The following is a 24,022-nucleotide window of genomic DNA, read 5'->3' on the forward strand; positions in this document are numbered from 1 at the left end:
CCATCCATCCATCCATCCATCCATCCATCCATCCATCCATCCATCCATCCATCCATCTATCCATCCATCCATCCATCCATCCATCCATCTATCTATCTATCTATCTATCTATCTATCTATCTATCTATCATATCAGGTTGGTAATCCTTTACGCTAAAAAAAGTAGCTCTCAGTTTCAAAAAGATTGGTGACCCCTGGTGTAGACAATAGCCCAGTCTGTTACTCGCAATAGCAGAGAAGCAAGCGATGAAAAAAAATCCCGGGCTGTCGCTGTGTGAAATGTAACGTGCATACGTAGTGTGAAAAGGCGCACTTGTCTTTTCTCCGAGTTCACAAAAGTTTTCTCCAGAGCTGGCTGAATGATGAATGATCCCCTACAGTTTGCAGGACATTTCTTCGATTTCTATGCTTCCATTGATACACGTCAAACGAGCTAGCGAGGACGTTGAAGGAGCGGAAACATCACATCACGCTTCGGGCTTTCACCTGGGAAGCATTTCCACATGAACAAAGTTCTGCTCACGGGGTTTTTATATTACCCGGTTAGAATAAACTGAGCTGGAGTCTTTAGGTTGGATTCAACTCGGGTTGTGATCGTGACCGTTTTCATTTAGTGGAATTGTATGTCAGGAACCAGAACAGAATCAGGACCCAAACGTGTGACGTTCTCACACAAGCCTTTTATTTTACGGGAAATGGGGAGTCATGCACGTTAGGCAACGGTCTGGCGTGGAAAGACAGGAAGCCAGAGACCGAAGAGATCGATTCCAATTTCCCGAGTTGATATCGGATAAATGGGGTCGATACTAGACAGGACGGACAGACAAACAGATAGGATGAAGAAACAGGATATCGAAAAGAAACAGGACAAACAAGACGGGAATGAAAACTGGAGAGAAAAATAAACAGGACAAAAATAGACGGGAACGAAACTGGAAACCGATATTACACAGGACAAAAATAAACGGGAGCAATACCGGACTTGTAATACCAACAAAAAAACAGGGCCGAGTCAGAACCCACGTCTTGCGGGGAAGAGGTTCATTGACGGACTGACAAAGTAAGAAAGAGCGCACTGAGCTTAAAAAGACAGAAAGCCAATCTGTTAATGGCCAATTGGGCGCCATGGCAACCGTGACACTACCCGCATATTAGAATCATGGATGAAAAGGGATATTTTCTAAGCATAACGCATTTAATTGAAAACGATGGAAAAAAAACGATCCTTTGCAGCCTGGTCATCCTGGAAAAGGGATTACCTCAAGTGCGGTCCCTTCTCAAGGTTTTTTTCATTTTCCTCATGCTTAGGTTTTGAGTTTTTCCTCACCCTCATGTAGGTTTTAGATCAGGGTGTAATTAAAAATATGTAGTTGTCATGATTACTGAAGTGACTTAACTGTGCCCGCTTATTTGGCGCCACCCGCCACGGGTTCTGATTGGCTCCCTGTTACTATTTGAACTCAGTCCTGTCAATCCCCTGTTCTCAGTCCGTCTGCGAATCTCCGTGTATACAAGGCAAGCCTTTTTCGACCCTGACCCCCGCCTGTCCCGTTTTTGCTCCTGTCAGTCTGAGGCTACAACCCGTTTTAATCCCGATCACGTCTGCTATCACATCCTGGCTTACGACCCCTTTTGTTCCCGACTGAGTTTACTCTCCCATTCTGCCTTCGACTCGTTTCCGACCCCGACCACGTCTTGCTATCCCAGTCCCGGCTACGGACCTGTTTTCCACCCCTGACACTGCCATCGTTCGCTACGGAAGATCCACTTCCGTGTTCAAATCACAATCCGAGTACGAGAGCGATTTTCTTCCCGCGCCCAGCGTAGACCGGATCGTGGGCGCAGCCCTTCCTCTCTTTTTTAATAAAACTTGTGGTAAACGTCACGCAAGTGGGTCCTGTTTCTCTCCTGGTCTTGACAGTAGTCTGTAATAGTCAATGGTCTGTGCAGCCCTTTGAGACTTTTTGGTGTAAACAGGTTTATTTTAAAAGTTGAGTGAATGCAGTTTTACACCTGAACCAACTCACGATGCTATGCAACTCAAAATATATAATTTTTGCCTTAATTATCATTCTGGTTTAAAATGAATAGAATTACAAAATAAAAGTTTCAGCAGAGCATGGGCAATAATATTAGACTACTAGATCAAACCATTGGGCTGGATCTACTATATGTGGACTGTGAGCAATTCGGGAAAAACACTGGACTATGTGTAATGTAAGCATCAAACATTCCGGTTGTATCCACCAACTCTGTTTGTCCCTTACCCCCCTCAACAAGACAGTTAGTTCTTTGTTCCTTTATATCTTTGTTTCCTTATCCTCTCTGTAAATGTGGAACTGGAGTCGTCCAATTTCGTTGTCACAGCATATCCCATGTTGTAACAATGACAATAAAGGCATATTCTACTAAGGTTGAGAGTATATCCTTCACTGCGCTTTAGCGGCCAGAGGTAGAATTTGGGTCGCATTTATTTAAAAATCACAATTTTTGAGAGAAATAACCCACTGTCATCGAACAGGCCAGGGCCCTCGAGCCTTATGTTTGGCACGCCTGCATCAAGGTTCTCGCTACAAGCCTCTCCATTCCAAGGTAGGCCGTGCAGGGCTCCTGTCATTTCAATGGAACAGGAGTTAAGCCAGTGCTTCCTGTCGGACCGCAGGGCTCTCAGGTTCCACCTCTGGTCCAAATTACGTCTGTCTGTCCTAAAGTTGCCACACCAACCCCTCACCCTTTCACTCACCCACCTTTTCCCCAATACTCCTCAAGAGGACCAGATACCCTACTCGTTGAAACACTGAAATACAGTAATCCCTCGGTTTTCGCGGTTAATGGGGACCAAGACCACCCGCGAAAACTGAAAATCCGCGAAGTAGCTGAGCCCCTTCAAAAATGCTTAAAAAAAGGTATCCCGCTGTATTCAGTACACCATATAGAATATGGGTAGAGAGAGAGAGAGTGAAATTCATGTTATAACAAAAAACAAACAAACTGTAAAATATGTTGTATGTTCACGGAATAGGACTGCGGCGAAACCATTACGAACCATTCAGTATGATTGTATTAACCGCTCTCAACCTGCAGCCATCGCAGTTTATTTCGCTTGTTAACACTACCGGTTAAAAATTGAAAATAAAAACAGTGAAAATGTGATATTACCCTCCCCTCCTTCAACTCCTCCCACCTCACCCCCTTCTTCTGTGGCGCTGTTTATCATGGAGTTATAGTGTTCGTGAAGCAAAGCAGTTAAAAAAATGGTCTGTGTTCATTTTAATGAAAGTGAAAGAGTTACCTTCTGACAATAACAACATACTTTAGCGAGCGGCATCGAACGGCTTTTACGACAAATACACGAAACCACACACAATTAGCCGTGTTTAGGTAGTACAAACAACCGCTCGCTTTTGGTATGATAAAGTCAAACTTGAGATGAAATGTGACAGAAGAGAATATACTTAAGTCGCGTCGACGAGTTCCCTCCTTGATAAACTGAGCGCCACATAAGAAGGGGGTGAGGTGGGAGGAGTTGAAGGAGGGGGGGTGAGCGAAGCGGCAATGACTAAGCATTGCGTAGGGGCCTCCCCCTCCCTTTCACAATAAGAGTGTCCACACCGTGTCCTCAGTTGACATAAGCTCGCCCTCAATGGCGTCAAGTCAATAAATGCTTTTATTGAGAAGGTAAGGTATATTTTTTAGACCCGCGAAGCTCTGAACCTGCAAAAGTGGAACCGCGAACTAGCGAGGTTCCACTGTATACAATCTCATACGTACTTCTATGCTCTGAAACACACCCTACTATACTCTATGTTAGACATATTACCATACTTTTACACACTTACTACTATACTACCTCACATATACTACTATACTTCTTTCTCACACATCCTGGAAGTGTCATGGTTGCCATGGCGCCCAATTGGCCCCGCTCGCGTGGCGCCAGTTGCAGCTCGTTGACAGATTGGCTTCCCTTATATTTAAACTCAGTGCTCTCACTCGCCCTTTGTCAGTCCGTCAACAAACCTCTGCACCCAGAAGACAGTTTCCTGCTGGTTTCCTGTCCGGTATTGTTCCCGTCTATTTTGTCCTGTTCAATATTGATCTTCAGTTCCACTGTAGGTCGGTTTATTCTCCACCGTGGAAGTAGGGTTAATTTAGGGTGAGTCTGATGCAATGAATCCACGTAATCACATTGTTTTTGGGTTAACTTTTTATTCAGAAGTCACAAGAATATCAGGACTGGCCAAGATCCTTCTCCAGAAGAACTAGACCCACAACATCAAGTACTAGACAGATGCCAACATTGCCACAACCTGAATTCAGGCCAGGAACCATCAACAGTGGAGACATCACAACATCTAATTTACGTTTCCTGCACTTATCTATGAATCAAGGTCAACCATTAAATCTTCAGAAATCAATGTTTACATCCGGTATATAATATCCAAAAAATGTACAAAAAAAACATACCTAAGATGATGTAGGATGATGTGTTTTGACAAAAATTAGAATTGTTTTGTACCTCCGATTTGAATCACCTGTGCCCGCTCCTTTGGCGCCCACTGTCCTCGGACTCTGATTGGCTCCCTGTCCCTATTTAAACCCACTCCTATCTGTCCCCTTTTGTCAGTCTGTCTGCGAACCTCAATTAACACTAGGCAAACCTTTTCCCACCCTGACTCCCACCTGTTTTTTGCTCCTATCTGTCCCCGGCGTCGACCCATTTTTTATCCTGACCACGTCTACTCTCCCGTCCCGGCTTCCGACCTCTTCTTGTCCCCGACCACGTCTGCTCTCCTTTCCTGGTCACGACTCGCTCCCGACCTTTTTTCATGACTGATTGAAAACAAATCGTAGTTTGTTCACATATTATCGATTGAAATAAAATAACATAAAAACGTTTTAACCAATACGAGTATGTTTGAATGTCCACAAAATGATGGACGACTATGGATCCTCTGTATCTCCTAAAAGCGTCTCGGAGGAATTGCGGATTTTTCAGCATACCTTGCGGAAAACTCTTTAACATTGAGTGCTGCCTAAAATAATATCCTCGGTGGAGGAAGGAATGTATATGTAGGTTTTTCTGCCCTGGCTTCAAGACTACCCCCTCCCCTTTGGGTCCTGACTGCAGACAGAGAAGGTCTGCCCAGTGTTGAGTAGACCCCCTTAATTTGCTTCTGGTTGTAATGCTCTGCAGATGAAGTCGCCTTAACCACACAGGACGTTGCCGGCTCCTCAGGTCTGCGCTAGGAAAATTTGTTTAGGGCAGATATAAAACAGATAGTACATGTATCTATGGCATTTTCTTGCATCGGGTGATTTATTCATTTCTGCATTTTGCATTTATTTTGTCGTGTATTTTGTCATTTTGTTGTGTACCGTATTTTCCGCACTATAAGGCGCACCGGGTTATAGGGCGCACCCCGAAAAAATAGTTTTTGGTCCTATTTTTGACATACATAAGACGCACGATTATAAGGCGCTACAATGGGAACATCGACAAAACAGTCAGATAGTTCAGTTCAACTTCTTACCCCCTTAACATTCCAAAAGCTTGCAAAGACGCAAATACGTGTCGAGAACACGTGCGGATGCGGTGTCCGTACGATGTCACTCAAATGCATCGTTCCTTCATTCGTAAGGTTAAAGTCTTGGGATTCAAGAAATGCCAACCATTCCTTAGTTTCTATTTTCTTTTTCGCTCGCAACTTTACTGTATATATGACAATAAACACTTGGAATTGAGTTTAATTTAAAAATAGACACTCCATTCCATCCATTATCTGCACCGCTTATCACAGAAACATCGAGTTCAGTCTAAAACAAGATACAGGGATAATATATATAGCCAGAGTAGCTCACCGAAGTCGTTGTGTTCATAATAATGTGCAGCCGTGGTCCTCTTATATCCGTGAGTTTAGTAAATCCAGGAGAATAAAATATTTACAAATACAAAATAGTAAAAAAATGCTTTCTGTATGCCGTCAGCCACGTGCATACGCATTCATCTTTTTCAGCCAATTGCAGGCTTTGTTTTGCCATTTAAGCCAATGCCAGCCTGTAAATGATAAAAAGGATCCGCCCCTTGACCTCCGAATAACTTTAGCCAATAGTGATCGATTCAACTGATGATTGACACGTCTTTTTCGGCCAATTGCAGGCTTTGTTTTGCCGTTCAAGCCAATGCCAGCCTGTAAATGATAAAAAGGATCCTCTCCTTGACCTCCGAATAACTTTAGCCAATAGTGATCCATTCAAATGATGATTGACACATTGGTTAGCCAATGAAACGCCGGTAAATAAATCCCAGCATACACCGCGGACTACTTGGCGTTCGGCTAGTCGGCGGCTGCAAGTTAGTTGCACGTCTTTCCGAATTAATTTTGTTCCATAGATAATGCGCACTGTATTATAAGGCGCATGGTCAGCTTTTGAAAAAAATAAAGGCTTTTAGGTGTGCCTTATAGTGCGGAAAATACGGTAATTTGATGTGATTTTTGTCATTCATTGGGTCGTCTATATCAGGGGTGTCAAACTCATTTTAACTCGGGGGCCACACGATAGAACAAGCATTCTCTCGGGGGCCGACCTAGTAGATTAGAGTGAAAAAAAAAAGAGAGAACTAAATAAGAGAAAGACAGGGAGAGAAAAAGAAATGGGGTGGGACAAAGAGAGATAGAGTAAGGGATAATGTGAGAAACAAAATAGATAAAAAGAGAAATAGTGAGGGAGGGGGAAAGAAAGAGGGATGAAGGAAGAAATCCAAAGAGAAACAGTAAGACAGACAGAGAGAAGGAGAGAAAAAGAGAGAAGTGGAGAAAGTGAGAAGAGGTTAGCGAGAGAGCTCGAGGGAAATGGAAAAAAAGGAAGAGAAAGCAAAAGAGGGGAAAAAGACAGAGAGAAAGAGACAGAGAGTGAACTAGAGAGAGATAGAGAGTGAGAGAAAAGGGGAGGGAGAGAGAGAGAAAAGTGAGAGAGAAAATGAGAAACAGAAGAGATAGAGAAATAGTGAGAGGGGGAAAAGAGAGAAATAAAGAAATCTAAAGATAAATAGAAAGAGAGAAAGAGAGAAAGAGAGAGAGAAGGAGAGAAAGAGAGAAAAGGAAATAATGAAGAGAAAGCAAAAGAAGGTAAAAGACACAGAGAGAGAAAGACACATAGAGGAACAAAGAAAGAGACTGAAAGAGAGAGATAGAGAGTGAGAGAAAAGGTAGGGAGGGAGGTAGACAGAGAGCGGGAGAGAGAGAGAGAGAAAGGGAGGAAGAGAGAAAGAGAGAGAGAAAGAAATACGAGTACATCGTTTGTGAGAAGCACCTGGCTTTGGCAACATCAAGTGTACATATTTCAACCTGCAGCTCGTTTTTCTCTTTCGCTTCTCTGAGCGTTGTCTCGTGGGCCGGATTCAATATCTTAGCAGGCCTGATCCGGCCCGCGGGCCGCCTGTTTGACACCCCTGGTCTATATCGTCATGATTTTCAACGCGTATTTTGTCATGTAATCCTTTGTTTATTTTGTCAGGTATTTTGTCATGTACTTTGTCCTGTATTTTGTCCTGTATTAGTTTGCGTATTTTGTTATGTATTTTGTCATTTATTTTGTCCTGATTTTTATCCCGTTTTTGTTTTGTATTTTTTAATCATATTTTCTATTCTCTTTTTTGTGTATTATGTCATATATATTTTTCTTGTATTCTGTTGTGTATTTTGTCATGTATTTTACTCTGTATTTTGTCTTGTATTTTGTCTTGTATTTGTTTGAGTATTTTTTATGTAACCTTTCCTGCTGCTGGTTCCCCCTCCTATTTAACCTCAGAGCTCTCACTTGCCCTTGGTCAGTCCGTCAGCAAACCTCTGTTTACACAAGGCAAGCATTTTCACTCTGACTCCCGTCGGTCCTGTTTTGTCCCCCGTATCCCGTATCGTCACTCGTCCAGTGAGCACCGGATCGCTGGCGTTTGTTTTTTTCTCTATATTTCAATAAATGGTAAAAATGGTGCATTTCTATAGCGCTTTTCAAGTCAATGAAGACCTCCCAAAGCGCTTCACAATGTGCTTCACACTTACCCATTCACACACACACACTCACACACCAATAGGAAGTCAGCCATGCAAGACGCCTACCTGCTTATTGGGGGCATTAGGGATTCAGTGTCTTGCCCAAGGACACTTCAACAGACAACACGGAGGAGTCGGGAATCGAACCTGCGATCTTGATCTTTATTTATTTGGTATACAGACGCTGCCCTACTTACGAACAATCATTCGTAAGTTGAATTTGTTCGTAAGTTGCTTCAAGTGCTATATTTTGTATGTTTTAAGGCTTGTATAGGTAACCTGTATTGTTGTGTACTGAAAAATAAACATTTCATAAAATAATATGCTCTATAAAGATAAATAAAGTGAAGTTTAACTTACTTTTGGAAGATGGGCTTCAAGAATTAGGCGACTTCCTCCCCCGTAGTAGAAAGTAGCCGAAATAAGCGATCCAACCGTTTTCTCAACCACATAAAGCTTTCTTATTCCACTTTCGCCTCTTCTTTACACTTTGCACCAACCATATTGAATGGATGCACGAGATATTAAACAATATAAATGTCAAAGTTCTTAGCGCGCTGAGATACAGTAAAGAATGTTTACACACGACCTAGGAAGAGGAAGCGGAATTATTTACTTCCAGGTGGATGCTGAGTGACCTATCACAGCGCCACACGCCGGTAGTGGCGGAAAGAAGCACTGCAGTACTGTCCTCTACTAGGAAAAAGGTGCACACAATACCAAATCTAACTGACAGCAATGTCCGGATATTTTTAATCTCATTAGCTACACCGCTTATCCTCAGTAGGGTCGCGGGGGTGCTGGAGCCCATCCCAGCAATCATCGGGCAGTGGGCAGGGGACACCCTGAACTGGTTGCCAACCAATCGCAGGGCACACGGGGACAGACAACTCACTCGCTCATTCACACCTAGGGACAATTTGGACCGGCCAATTCACCTGAAATGCATGTTTTTGGAACGTCGGAGGAAACCGGAGTGCCCAGAGGAAACCCACGCAAGCACGGGGAGAACATACAAACTCCGCACAGGAAGTCTGGAGGTGGATTTGAACCCACGCAGGAGGTTCCCAAGTCATGAACTGTGCCGCACATGCGCTAACCACTGCGCCGCCGTGCTGCCCGGATATTTTTCGATATCCCCCAAAAAATATTCGTATATATAATTTTCCGTAAGTTGAATGATAGTAAGTATAGGAGCGTCTCTATTTATTTATTCCTACATATGACAGAATCGGTCTTCCCAGGCTGATTAGAGTGTCACGAAACGGGCCGGGAAGCAGGAAGTCGGAACTCATATGCGTAGACGATCCGTCACTTTAATTAGGAAATAAAAGTTGTCCAACACACAAACGGACCAAAAACAAAACAAAACTGGTCCAAAGGCAATCAAAATTACAAACTAGGCATTACTCAGATCAAACGGGCATGAATAGGGTTTCAACGGGGGTTAAACAATGATCTGGCAGCGGGCAGTTCCAAAAGAAGCGCTTAAGTACTCCAAGAGCAATCAGTCCAATGCGTCTCAGCCGGTGTCAAGGGGCGGGGCCAGCTGGGCGCCATGACAACCGTGCAGGACACGACATAGAGGCTTTTGTAAAGAATTATCTTGGAATGTGGGAGGAAACCGGAGTACCCGGAGGAAACCCACGCAAGCTCGGGGAGAACATACAAACTTCGCACAGTAAGTCATGTCCCACAACCTGAGGGATAAAAGTATCAAAACTCAAAACCGTTTCCCATGCCATGTCAAAAAAAATTTAAAAAGTCGATGTGATGTCCGGGCAGCACGGCGGCGCAGTGGTTACCGCATGTGCGGCACAGTTCATGTCATGGGAACCTCCTGCGTGGGTTCAAATCCAGCTCCAGACTTCCTGTGCGGAGTTTGTATGTTCTCCCCGTGCTTGCGTGGGTTTCCTCCGGGCACTCCGGTTTCCTCCCACATTCCAAAAACATGAATTTCAGGCCGGTCCAAATTGTCCCTAGGTGTGAATGAGCGAGTGAGTTGTCTGTCCCCGTGTGCCCTGCGATTGGCTGGCAACCAGTTCAGGGTGTCCCCTGCCCACTCCCTGATGATTGCTGGGATGGACTCCACTACCCCCGCGACCCTACTGAGGATAAGCGGTGTAGCTAATGAGATGAGATGTGATGTCCACTCAATCATACCTCAAAGAAAAAAAAATTGGCTTCCTTCACAACAAAACAAGCTCCAAGAACTCCAACAGCTTCAGGAGATAGATAACAAAGCGTGACGGATGTCTTATCTGAAAACTCGAAAGGCTTTTTCTTTAAATATCCTTTAGTGGCTTCAACTTCGGAATCTGATAAGAAGAAACATTTGAAGCCCGAGGGCAGAGGGCCCCTTTCGAAATGATTTTTGCTCCAGCCGTGGAGCGCATGTTAAAACAAAACAATGGATCTTCTCAGAAAGCCTGCAACCATGTGCCTGGGACCTTGACCCCAGTGGTAAACAACGTTTCCACCTGATGATGAATAGCAGATCTTGGCTTGGATCTATTTCTGTGGGCTTTTTTTCCTCCACAGCGTTGAAACGTTTCCTGGAAGTGCAACATAATGAATCCTTGTTGGTTTATTTTGAAAAAGAAAAGACAAGAAAACAAGAGATTTTTGCATGGTCGTTGCCTGAAGCTCTGGCTTAGCATTGACACCCAAAGATTGTCTATTTCTGTAAGATCGATGGCTCTCTCTGCATCCTACGGAAGCCCCAAAACATTCCGCTTTCATCTCATTCATCTCATTAGCCGTACCGCTTATCCTCATTAGGGTCGCGGGGGGGCTGGAGCCCATCCCAGCCATCTCCGGGCAGTGGGCAGGGGACACCCTGAACTGGTTGCCAGCCAGTGGCAGGGCACACAGGGACAGACAGCTCATTCGCTCATTTACACCTAGGGACAATTTAGACCAGCCAATTCACCTGAAATGCATGTTTTTGGGATGTGGGAGGAAACCGGAGTGCCCGGAGGAAACCCACGTAAACACGGGGAGAACATACAAACTCCGCACAGGAAGTCTGGAGCTGGATTTGAACCCACGACAGGTTCCCGAGACATGAACCGTGCCGCACAAGCGCTAACCACCGCTGTGCTGCCCCACATTCCGCTTTGTGAAATTCAAATTCCGAAAAGTATTTTGGCATCAAAGCCAGTGTGATCCGAGCCAACTGGTGAGAGTCAGAGATGGAATGTAAGGACTTCTTACCGAAAAAAACAAGTAAAACACTATAATGACTGAATAACAAATGAATACATGGATGGATATGTAAAGTAGTCTGGAGTCTTTATTATATCAGAAAGCAAATAATTGCACTCTATTTATATGAATTATCACATTCCTGTACCCAACTTCCAGGTTCTCTGTAGGCTCCCTCTCTATAGATCACTCTCCCCTCTCTCCTCTCTGGACCTTACCCTCGTCGATAACTCACTCAAGGGTTCAATTTACCTCCTGACAGCTGGGCTCACTTGTCTAGATTTCCCTCTCATCCCGACTCTACCCCTCCACTCTCCAATCTGTCTCCTTGGCTCTGTGCTAGTTTGTTGTCTCCCATATCACATCCCAAGCACTTTTTTCGCGTTATTCCAACCTTTGCTTGCCCTTTAGGATCACAAGTAATACCTAATTAGTTCCTTGACTTTCGTCCTCTTTTCGATCCCTCTCCTGCAGCTTGGACCACGATTATTGCCTCGCTACTTGACTGTGGCCTGGCGGTTTCCAACCATTTCTGCAGTGACACATTTCTATATCACAACGCCTCGTACGATTAAACTAAAATAACAATTTTGCGGGGCTGAATAGTCAGATCGTCTGCCTCACAGTCCTCGTTCATATTCAGCTATTGGCCTCCCTGTGTGGAGTTTGCATGTTCTCCCTGTCCTGGCACTCCGGTTTCCTCGCACATTCCAAAGACATGCAAGGCAGGTCCAAATTGTCCCTCGGTATGACTGAGGGTGTAGAAGGTTGTTTGTCTCAGGTTCACTGACCGAAGACAGCTGGGATGGGCTCCCCGCGACCCTGGTGAGGATAAGCAGTGTAGTGAAGGGTTTTATACATTTGAATATAAAGGATTTTATACAATTGAATACAAATTACATTTATTGAGTTTAATGCAAGATATTCACTGACTGGGCTTTAGTTCAATGACAGGACACGCTGTTCCAAATGCAGAATATTTTGACTAAGGAATTTTGTTAACACGACTGACGGAGGGCAGCATGGCAGCGCAGTGGTTAGCGCGTGTGCGGCACAGTCATTAAAGTGTCTCACATGACTTCCTGTGCGGAGTTTGTATGTTCTCCCCATGCTTGCGTGGGTTTCCTCCGGGTACTCCGGTTTCCTCCCACATTCCAAAAACATGCATTTCAGGTTAATTGGCCGGTCCCTAGGTGAAGTGAGCGAGCGAGTTATCTGTCCCTGTGTGCCCTGCGATTGGCTGGCAACTAGTTCAGGGTGTCCCCTGCCCACTGCCCGAAGATAGCTGGGATGGGCTCCAGCACCCCCGCGACCCTACTGAGGATAAGCGGTGCAGATAATGGATGGATGGATGGACTCTGACGGAGGACGGCAGGCGTTGTTTTGAGAACAAGGCACTGTGTTGTGAGAACGGTGGGCGCAAAACAATTCCTAGGCATGCCCATGGGAGGAGCCGAGACGCCATCTTGCGGGGAGACGTGGGCCAAGAAGAGAAAGCTAAAGGACTTGAGAATAAGCCTTCCCACAGACGCCAACGTCACTAATTCGGCCGTTTTCCATGGAGTACACTTAGTTAAATTGTTAATTAAATTAAAATGTCCGCTTCCTGTTTTTTTTGACAGGCACGTTTGATACATTACGAGCGTGATCCTACTAGCGTGTTGGTACCTTTCAAAGGCACGGTTTGGGATGAAAGTTATGTTATTATTATTAAAGCTTTGAAAACTCTCTCGGTGTACCGTCTTTCTTCGTAAATATGTGTAACCATGTATAATATGTATTTGCAACTCTATATTTTTGTAATGTATTTATTGTAGAGATTTATTCTGTTATGTGTTCTACGGGCGAATCAAAAAGAAGGGGCGGATGGGAAGTGGGGTAAAGCTGAGTTACCGGTAGATCTGTCTGTTGTTGCAGCGGACAATGGTGGATATATATTTTTCCCACCCTTAACTTTGGAAATATACATTTTGTTTCCTTGGATTACTTTCATCGGGACCCGGACTTTACAAGTCTGCATCATACGTTAATTACGGGTATCATTTTCCATTCATGATGCCGACTGTGGTTCTAGAACTGTGTACTATTGAGTTTTGGACTGTGTTGGTAGGAGTTTAGGAGGCTAAGACCTTGACTCAGCCTCTTGGCTGGGAGCAAGTGACTAGGCCTATTGGCTTTGTAGTGTACTATGAATGGACGGATAATGGATAATTAGTAAATGATATAGAACAATAAATCTCTATACAAAATCACAATCGTGGAACTTACAGCCTGGTCTGGATTAAACCTGTGATCGTGTCACAATTTTTAATACGTGTGCACGCGGCTTATACACGGGTGCGGCTTATACACAGGTGCGGCTTGTGGAAGTACAAAAAAGGAAAATCACTTGAATAGTGGTGGGTGCGGCTTATAATCAGGTGCGCTCTATAGTCCGGATTTTACGGTAACCCGAACAATTTGGTAGACGGTACATTTTGATATTTCATTCCAACAGTAAAATGGACGCTTGAACAATGATGCTATTCCGAAAGCGCCGTCCATTCAATTCCCCGCGTTGAGCGCCAATATACCATGAAATTTCAACGTCAGCTCATAAAACACGTCTGTTTTATTTGTCCGTTTATTTTTCTACACATTCTGCTTTCGTTATCCGTCACTTGACACGAGCACGTCCGTCTCGGTTTCTCATGGCCGTAGAGACATGTTCTCCATAACATTCCCAAGGAAATGTCATAAACTCCTTTGCCGGAGCGAAGGAGTAATTACCCAAGGTTCCCTAACATACAGCAGCCCCTCCATGTGACTTTCTTAACATGACCCCGGGCGATGCACTCAACATGTGGTTGCCGTGTCACCGGGCGAAGGCTTGAACATAAACAAATAGATCCATTCATTTTGTCAGGAAGGGGGAATTTTACTGCTACGCTTGCTTTTATCACTTACAAACTCCTTCGGCAACATGGAGTAATGGGTCGTCCCTGGCAAAATATGTTGTGCGGCCCGACTTCGCTGAGCCAGAATAAACAGCGGATGAAGAGGGAGCTATAAAGTACGTAGAAACTGGAGGACTATTCCGTCCGAGGGGTTCTTTTAGTCAAATTGCAAAAAGTCCGACGGCGGGAGATAACCGAGGCTCGTAAATACTTGTCTGTCGTCATCTCTGGTCTTGGAAATAGGATCCGGTCCGAACCTCTGACCCCTTTAGATGAGGAAATTAGTAAGAAAAGAACACATAAAACATGTAAAAATCCCAAGATTTTTAACTCCAACCATATGTAACCTTCTTTTTAGCTATTTTCAATCAAAATCAAGTTTTTTTTTTTTTTATATTTTCCACACTATAAGGCGCACCAGACTATAAGGCGCACCCCCCAAAATTGTCTTTATTGTCTCAGGTTCACTGACCGAAGATAGCTGGGATGGGTTCCCAGCGACCCTGGTGAGGATAAGCAGTGTAGTGAAGGGTTTTATACATTTGAATATAAAGGATTTTATACGATTGAATACAAATTACATTTATTGAGTTTAATGCAAGATATTTATTATTTTAAATGTCTTATTATTTTGGGCAGCACGGCGGCGCAGTGGTTAGCGCATGTGCGGCACAGTTCAAGTCATGGGAACCTCCTGCGTGGGTTCAAATCCAGCTCCAGACTTCCTGTGCGGAGTTTGTATGTTCTCCCCGTGCTTGCGTGGGTTTCCTCTGGGCACTCCGGTTTCCTCCCACATTCCAAAAACATGCATTTCAGGTGAATTGGCCGGTCCAAATTGTCCCTAGGTGTGAATGAGCGAGTGAGTTGTCTGTCCCCGTGTGTCCTGCGATTGGCTGGCAACCAGTTCAGGGTGTCCCCTGCCCACTGCCCGATGATTGCTGGGATGGGCTCCAGCACCCCCGCGACCCTACTGAGGATAAGCGGTGCAGCTAATGAGATGAGATGAGATGAGATCTTATTATTTTTATATATAAGGCGCACTGGACTATAAGGCGCATGGAATTTAAACTATAGTAAATGCTATAAAAAATAAACAAAATCGTTTTTGATATAAAACATCTACTTTTATCACTAAATTTGATTCTGGCAACAAACAATTAACATGTTAACCAAAGGAATCACTCGAGGACCACTCTATATGTTTGTCAAAGGCAGAACAGTTACAGTATCATATGATTATGACTATGCATTTCCTATTCCATCCGCCCTATTTTCCTGTTAATAAGGCGCACTGGATTATAATTCGCATTTATCAATTTCTGGCCAATTGGAGGTTTTTTAGGTGCGCCCTATAGTTCGAAAATACGGTAACTGAACAAGTTCCCCAGTTACTAGCGTCAGACTGCGAACGTCTGCGAACCTCAGTTACACTAGGCAAGCTTTTTGACTCTGACTCCCGCCCGTTTTGCTCCCGTCTGTTCCATGGCTTTTCGACTCGCTTCTGGCTCCCGACCACGCTTTTGATCCTCTGCCCCGGCTGACCTGTTTTTCCGTTCCCGACGCCACCCTTGCTCGTCACAGAAATTCCACTTCCGTGTTCAGAACGAACGGCTCCCCGCGACTGGCGAGTTCCAGATAGTGTGTACCCTCCTTTTCTTCTTCCCAATAAAACTCTGTGAAACGTTACGCTACTGGGTCCTGTCTCCATTCTGGTTTCTGACACTACCATTCCCAACTGTCATGCAAATGTAATATGAGGTATATAAAGAAATACAGAAATAAGTGCAGTAGGCACTCATAATACAACATTAATCCGTTCTAAGGTGAGGATCACAAAGTGAAATAAGTAGGGGATAAAAAGCTATGGTAATTAGCTCCAAAACCCTGGTGCCCAGGATAAAAGAAACGAAATAATAAAAATAGCGTATAGTACTACTCATGTGTAATCTACGTGAATATAATAATTAGTGATTATCAATCAATATGTAAGGTAAGAATTACATTTTATTTACATTTTGGTGCGACGGGATTTGATGCTGGTCGGGTGGAGTGGTGGGTGGATGCAAAGGGTGAGAGAAGACGGCAAACACAAATTAAAAGTTAGTTGTCGTGCCTTTAGAGGCTTTCCTTGCTTTGATCGCAACTTTATTTTTAATAGGGAAAAGGAGAACTGTGGTTTGGTTTTGCCATGTTTCCTGGCTGGGGAGACGAGGCTGTGGCTTGGTCGTCCTTTTACCCAGGCCGCCTAGGCTCTTTTCGTTCTCTTTCTCCCATTCTCTCCTTCTTCTTCTTTCTTTCTTTTTTCTTACTTTCTTTCTTTCATGTCATGATTTGTCAATTGCCCTCACCTGCGCTCACTCTTTCAGCCCCAGCTGCCACTTGTTCCCTAATTAGTCCTCCTCCTATTTAAGCACAACGTCCTCGTTCACTCCTTGTCAATCCGTCAGCGAACCTCCGCAGATGCAAGGCAAGCATTTTTGACTCTGGCTCCCGTTCTGTTCCCGACCTGTTCCTGTACCCTGCTTGATTCCGTCTGTTGTTTCCTGTATCGATCCCCTGTCCCTGGCTTCCAGATCGTCACAGGTTACCTGACTTGTTTCGATCTCCGACCACGTTCCATCTCCCCTCCCGGCTACCCGACTTGCTTCTGATCTCCGACCACGTTCCGTTCTCCCGTCCCGGCTACCCGACTTGTCCCAATCTCCAACCCCGCTCGGTCTCCCGTCCCGGCTACCTGACTTGTCCCGATCTCTGACCAGGCTTCGTCTCCTGTCCCGGTTACTCGACTTGCTTCCGATCTCCGACCACACTCCGTCCTCCCGTCCCGGCTACCCGACTTGCCTCCCATCCCTGACAACGCTTCGTTCGCGAGGGCTTCTCGCTCCTCCTGCCCAGCGAGCCCCAGATTCAAGTCAAGTCAAGTCATTTTCATTTGTATAACCCTTAATCACAAAGAGTCTCAAAGGGCTGCACAGGTTATTGCACAGACTATTATTTCAGACAATTATGACACCATCCCCTGATCTGGAACCAACATGAGGGCAAGGAAAAACTCAAAAACCTCAACATGAGGAAAATGAAGAAACCTTGAGAAGGGACCGTACATGTGGTATCCCCCTTTCAGGATTGCTGTCTTTTTTCCTCTCGCCCTGAATTCCACGATCCCTTAACAAAGCATTGTGTGAACTGTGACAGATTAATTTGGGATATTAATCTCTGGCTGATATGAGAGTCAAGGAAGATGCAGGTTTGATATCAACAGGAGGCCCCCGGTTACCGCGGGGAGAAAAACGGACCCACTCCTCTGAATGACTCCTCTTTCTCACCGTGGCCCAGTGACGCGATTGTTTTTTTAGAAGAAGTCAAGCAGTTGTAAAAACCTACCATGATGAGTTTCCTGTACCCTTCAAAATAAAGACTGAAAGTATGCGTGTTTTTAAACAGAATCATATAAAAGAGTAGAAAAATAGAGAACAAGTAATAAAAAAACAGTATGAAAGCAAGTATATTCCATCAGAGCCATTTGTAACGCGAGTAATTGAGAAAATTACAAATAACTAGATGTAATATTACCTTACATCTGTTACGCATTTGGGTCTACTGCGGATACCAGCCGTGTCATTTCTTTCTTTCTTTTTTTCTTTCTTTCTTTCTTTCTTTCTTTCTTTCTTTCTCTCTGCCGCTGCTGCTCTCGCTCTGTCTCTCTCTCTTTTGTCTTTCCTTTATTTCTTTCGCTGTAATCTACTAGTCCGGCCCCCGTGAGAGTTATTTTTCTACCACGTGGCCCCCGAGCTAAATTGAGTTAGACACCCCTGCAGCAAATACTGTAGACAAGTATCCAGTCCCAAGGCTGAGCTTCTAAGTGGCCTTCTGCCAAGTGGACCGGCTTTACGGAGGCCGTTACAAGCAGGGTTGGGTAGGGTTACTTTAACTAGATTACTTTCAATTACTTTTGGATTACTCCAATACCAAATATGCTAATAAAAGACAAAAGAAACTAAATATGAATAAAATGACTACATTTTGTGCAGGCTTGGGAAGTAACGGCAAAAATGACGTTGGCAAGCTGTTTGGATTTATTTTCATTTTGTTTCTGTCGCATTTTATGTTCGTTTTGCCGGAGATCAAAGAGATCAAAGCCAGGAGAGAAAGCTTACCACGTGTTGTTAGTCATCATTTTATTCATATTTACCGTATTTTCCGCACTAAAAGGCGCACCGGGTTATAGGGCGCACCCCAAAAAAATAGTTTTTGGTCCTATTTTTGACATACATAAGACGCACAGGATTATAAGGCGCTACAATGGGAACGTCGACAAAACAGTCAAACTTCTTACCCCCTTAACATTCCGAAAACTTGCAAAGACGCAAATACGTGTCGAGAACACGTGCGGATGCGGTGTCCGTACGATGTCACTCAAATGCATCGTTCCATCATTCGGAAGGTTAAAGTCTTGGGATTCAAGAAATGCCAACCATTCCTTAGTTTCTATTTTCTTTTTCGCTCGCAACTTTACTGTGCATATGACAATAAACACTTGGAATTGAGTTTAATTTAAAAATTGACACTCCATTCCATCCACTATCTGCACCGCTTATCACAGAAACATCGAGTTCAGTCTAAAACAAGATACAGGGATAATATATAGCCGGAGTAGCTCACCGAAGTCGTTGTGTTCATAATAATGTGCAGCCAATGTCCTCTTATATCCGTGAGTGTAGTAAATCCAGGAGAATAAAATATTTACAAATACAGTATAGTAAAAAATGCTTTCTATATGCCGCCAACCACGTGCTATACACATTCATTTTTTTTGGCCAATTGCAGGCTTTGTTTTGCCGTTTAAGCCAATGCCAGCCTGTAAATGATGAAAATGATCCACCTCTTGACCTCCGAATAACTTTAGCCAATAGTGATCGATTCAACTGATGATTGACACATCTTTTTTTGGCCAATTGCAGGCTTTGTTTTGCCGTTTAAGCCAATGCCAGCCTGTAGATGATAAAAAAGATCCGCCCCTTGACCTCCGAATAACTTTAGCCAATAGTGATTGATTCAAATGATGATTGACACATTGGTTAACCAATGAAACGCCGGTAAATAAATCCCAGCATACACCTTGGACTACTTGGCGTTCAAGGGAAATTCGAGTCAGCGGCTGCAAGTTAGTTGGAAGACTTTGCGACTTAATGTTGATCCATAAATAAGGCGCACTGTATTATAAGGCGCATGGTCAGCTTTTGAAAAAAATAAAGGCTTTTAGGTGCGCCTTATAGTGCGGAAAATACGGTAGTTTCCTTTGTCTTTTATGAGCATATTTGGTATTGGAGTCATCCAAAAGTAATTGAAAGTAATCCAGTTAAAGTAACCCTACCCAATCCTTGTTACAAGCATTCCCCTCCGTTCACAGAAACTCTTGGAGGTCACCTTACCTCCGGGTGGCCTTGATCCCCCTCCAGCTTATCAAGTTTACAGTGTCGCGGTCGTCATGGCAGACTTTGTAGAGTTTGCAGGGTTTGTAGCCGTCGTTGCCGCGTTGCAGCCAGAAAAATGTGCTTCAAATCCAGCTTTCACTAAATCATTCTCACCAAATAACAAAGATGTTTTACGCTTAACTTTATTCTTGGGCTTACTTTGACGGAATAGAACCTTTCTGTTCCCACGGATATTTTCCACCTCGCTGATAATAGCGATCTGGAGCGAAGGTTTGGATGAGCGAGAGAAGTCGAAATTGCTAAATATTTGGACAATTCTCTCTCTGTGGCATCCTTCCAAACAGGCAAACTCATCTCATCTCATTAGCTACACCGCTTATCCCCAGTAGGGTCGCGGGGGTGCTGGAGCCCATCCCAGCAATCATCGGGCCCTGGACAGGGGACACCCTGAACTGGTTGCCAGCCAATCGCAGGGCACACAGGGACAGACAACTCGCTCGCTCATTCACACCTAGGGACAATTTGGACCGGCCAATTCACCTGAAATGTATTTTTTTGGAATCTGGGAGGAAACCGGAGTGCCCGCAGGAAACCCACGCAAGCACGGGGAGAACATACAAACTCTGCACAGGAAGTCTGGAGCTGGATTTGAACCCAAGACATGAACGCTTCCCACAGGGAAACTCATTTTTTATTAATTTTATTGTAAAAAACGTACTTTTTGTTCTTACATACAACACCGACACACACGAATATAAACTAGCACAGAATTCATTGTCAGGACCAGAACGGAAACAGGACCCAATTGCGTGACGTTTACCACAAGTTTTATTGAAAGAAAGAGGAAGGGCAGCGCCCACGATCCGATGCTCGCTGGATGCGGGAAGCAAGTTGGTCTCGGATTCAGACTGTGATCCGACCACAAGAGTGGATCTTCCGTAGCGAGCGATGGCGGTGTCGAGGACAGAAAAGGGGTCGGTAGCCGGGACTGGGAGAGCGCGGCGTGGTCGGGTTGGAAATGAGTCGTAAGCCAGAACGGGACAGTAGACGTAGTCGGGGACAAAAAGAGGTCGTAAGCCGGGACAGGAGAGCAGACGTGGTCAGGTTCAAAACAGGTCGTAAACGGAGACAGACGGGAGCAAAAGCGGGACAGGTGGGAGTCAGGGTCGAAAAAGGCTTGCGTAGTATACACTGAGGTTTGTAGACGGACTGACAACAGGGGATTGACAGAACCGGGTTCAAACAGTGACATGGAGCCAATCAGAGCCCGCAGCGGTTGGCGCCAAACGAGCGGGCACAGTTGAATCACCTCATTAATCATGACATTTATTTTAAAAGCGGTTTTTGAAGCCTTAAAGGGACAGTGTATATTAGAGGTAAAAGACAAAACACAAAAACATTGATTTAGAAAATAAATAAAAGTACATGGACTATCTGATAGAAAAATAAACACAACAATACATAAAAAGTACGTGAATAAACAAAAAACAATATTGATTAAGCAAAATACATGAACTCTCACTCATACGTGTATTTTCTTATTTTTCAATATTCATAGATAAGCCTCACCTAGAGGGTGCTTGTCAGAACCAGAACAGGAGAAGGACCCAGATGCGTAACGTTTCTCACACCAGCTTTGTTTTAAGGAAATGGGGGAGTCATGCACGTTAACACAGACGCCATTGGTTCGCCGATCGCTGGGCGGAAGAAGCAAGGCAGAAGTCTGGCGTGGAATAACAGAAAGCCAGAGGCAGACGAGATTGATACCCGATACACGAGCAGATACCGGACAGGACGGGACAGACAGGATTGATACCGTATACACGAGCAGACATCGGACCGACTGGGTCGATACCAGACAGGACAGGACAGACAGGATTGATGTCATATACTGGAGACTGGAAACAGATATCAGACAGGAGGAGACAGAGGGGATCGATACCAAACACTGGAGACTGGAGTCAGATATCAAACAGGACGAGACAGACGGGATCAATACCAAACACCAGAGACTGGAGTCAGATATCAAACAGGACGAGATAGACGGGGACGATACCCGATACTGGAGATGGTAGCAAGATATCAGACAGGCTGAGACAGACAGGATCGATACCAAACTTCGGAGACTGGAGTCAGATATCAAACAGGGCGAGATAGACGGGATTAATACCAGACACTGGAGACCGATATCAAACAGGACGAGATAGACCGGAACAATACCTGATACTGGAGATTGTAGCAAGGTATTCGACAGGGCGAGACAGACGCGATCGATTCCAGAGACTGGAGTCAGATATCAAACAGGACGAATAGACGGGGACGATACCCGAAATTGGAGATGGTAGCAAGGTATCAGACAGGGCAAGACAGACAGGATCGATACTAAACACTGGAGACTGGAGTCAGATGGGGATGACGGACTGACGAAGGGTCAATGAGAACACTGAGCTCAAATAGGAGGGAAGCCAATCAGTCAACGAGCTGCAGCTGGTGCCAAACGGTCGGGGCCAATTGAGCGCAATGGGCAACCGTGACAGTGCTGACGAAATGGTCAGCCATCTTGCTTCTACGGGAACGCGAAAAACAAAATCTTGACAAAAACTGGGCCAAAGAAAAGAAGAAAAATGGCACGGTTCGGTCACTTTCAGTCTCCTTATATAGATAGATAGATAGATAGATAGATAGATAGATAGATAGATAGATAGATAGATAGATAGATAGATAGATAGATAGATAGATAGATAGATAGATAGATAGATAGATAGATAGATAGATAGATAGATAGTGTCCATATAACACACACTGTCGGAGCCAGCAGCAACAAAGTCATTAGCGTCGGACATTTTGTGCTACGCTAGGCAGTCAAGCAGTTTGTATTCATATGCAAATTGAATGAGGTCGCCAACAAGCCCCAATTTGTTTTCAAGTGACAGTGAACGCCCCACCAAACACTGGATTTGAATGGACGCCGATTCCTAACTCCGGCTGAGCCACCCGCAACTCAATTTGTGAGTCATAAAAGTCAAGTCAACCGGTAGTTATAATTTATGACGCGTAGTAATGCTTATACGAATCTGAAAAAGCATATTTTGATGAATCTTGAGTAGGTACAAACATTCTCCTGCATTTTCTTGGGGCGGCCATTTTGCCACTTGGATATTCAATCCACAAAGGACTTAAACTTTACACAGTTGTGATGCACTTCTAAGACAAAATGGCCGCCCCCGTGTTGGATAAAATTTGTATCGTGATCCCTGCTGTCAAAGTCTTGTTCCACGGACAGACTGAGGAGATCATTTCTCCTTCATGCCATGAGGCTCTTTAACTCCACCCGGGGGAGTAAAAGCCCACATTAAACCCCCACCCCCACATTGCATAAAAAGAAGTACAGTGTCTTTGTTCAAGGCACCTGGCTTTGGCAACATCAAGTGGACATATTTCAACCTGCAGCTTGTTTTCCTCTTGTGCTTCTCTGAGCGTTGTCTCGTGGGCCAGATTCAATCCCTTAGTGGGCCTGATCGGGCCCGCGGGCCTTCTGTTTGACACCTGTGCTCTAGATTAAAGCTTATGTTATGAAAAAGAAATTTCTGAACCTAGGATATTTTTAAAAACGCATGAAATTTCAACCTGAAAAATGAGTTTAACAGAAATGGACATTGACTAGAACAAAGTATGTCAGATTTTCGAGCACAAAAAAACGTTTTTTTTACTCATTTGTTGTCATGGAAACGTCGATTGTCTGGTCCGAGTGCCACCTAACACCCCAGACGGAGGCTAAAGCAAACAGCAGTCACATTAGCAAGGCCGAGGAAAGGACATTGTTATGATTACGAGTAATAGCCCTGGGGGGGAGGCCCGGGCTACAGACTCTGAGCCCCCGCTAATGCCGACTACGGCTAAGTGGTTATCGACTAATGTGCTTCAACAGAAGGGTGTCCAAACTTTTCAGAAAGCGGGCCAGATTTGGTAAAGTGAAAATGTATGAGGGCCGACTATTCAGCCTTGCATTCTTTGAACAGTTTTGAATTCATAAATTCATCCTCAGTGAATAGTTTTCAGTGCTCGCAGCTCTCCTTTGTACCATTTTCATTTGACTCGCAGGGTCCCATAAAAAAGCGCCGCAGTGCCGTTAAAACAGCTTCCATTTGCTTACCCTTTGCACAGTGTTCGTTTACAATTAAGTTTTTGTAGCACGTTTGGGCTGGCAGTGCCTCTTGAAATTACGTAAATTCCAGTACTATAGAGCACACCTGATTATAAGCCGCACCCACCACATTTTAAGAGGAAAACCGATTTTGTACACACACAAGCCGCACCTGTATATGAGCCGCATGCGCCCACATTTCAACATGTAACACAAACACAAAATGAACCCAAACCCGACTTCAAG

Source organism: Urocampus carinirostris, chromosome 18 (genome assembly GCF_059441175.1).
Source record: "Urocampus carinirostris isolate Australia breed hairy pipefish chromosome 18, RoL_Ucar_1.0, whole genome shotgun sequence".
NCBI classification, from domain to species: Eukaryota; Metazoa; Chordata; class Actinopteri; order Syngnathiformes; family Syngnathidae; genus Urocampus; species Urocampus carinirostris.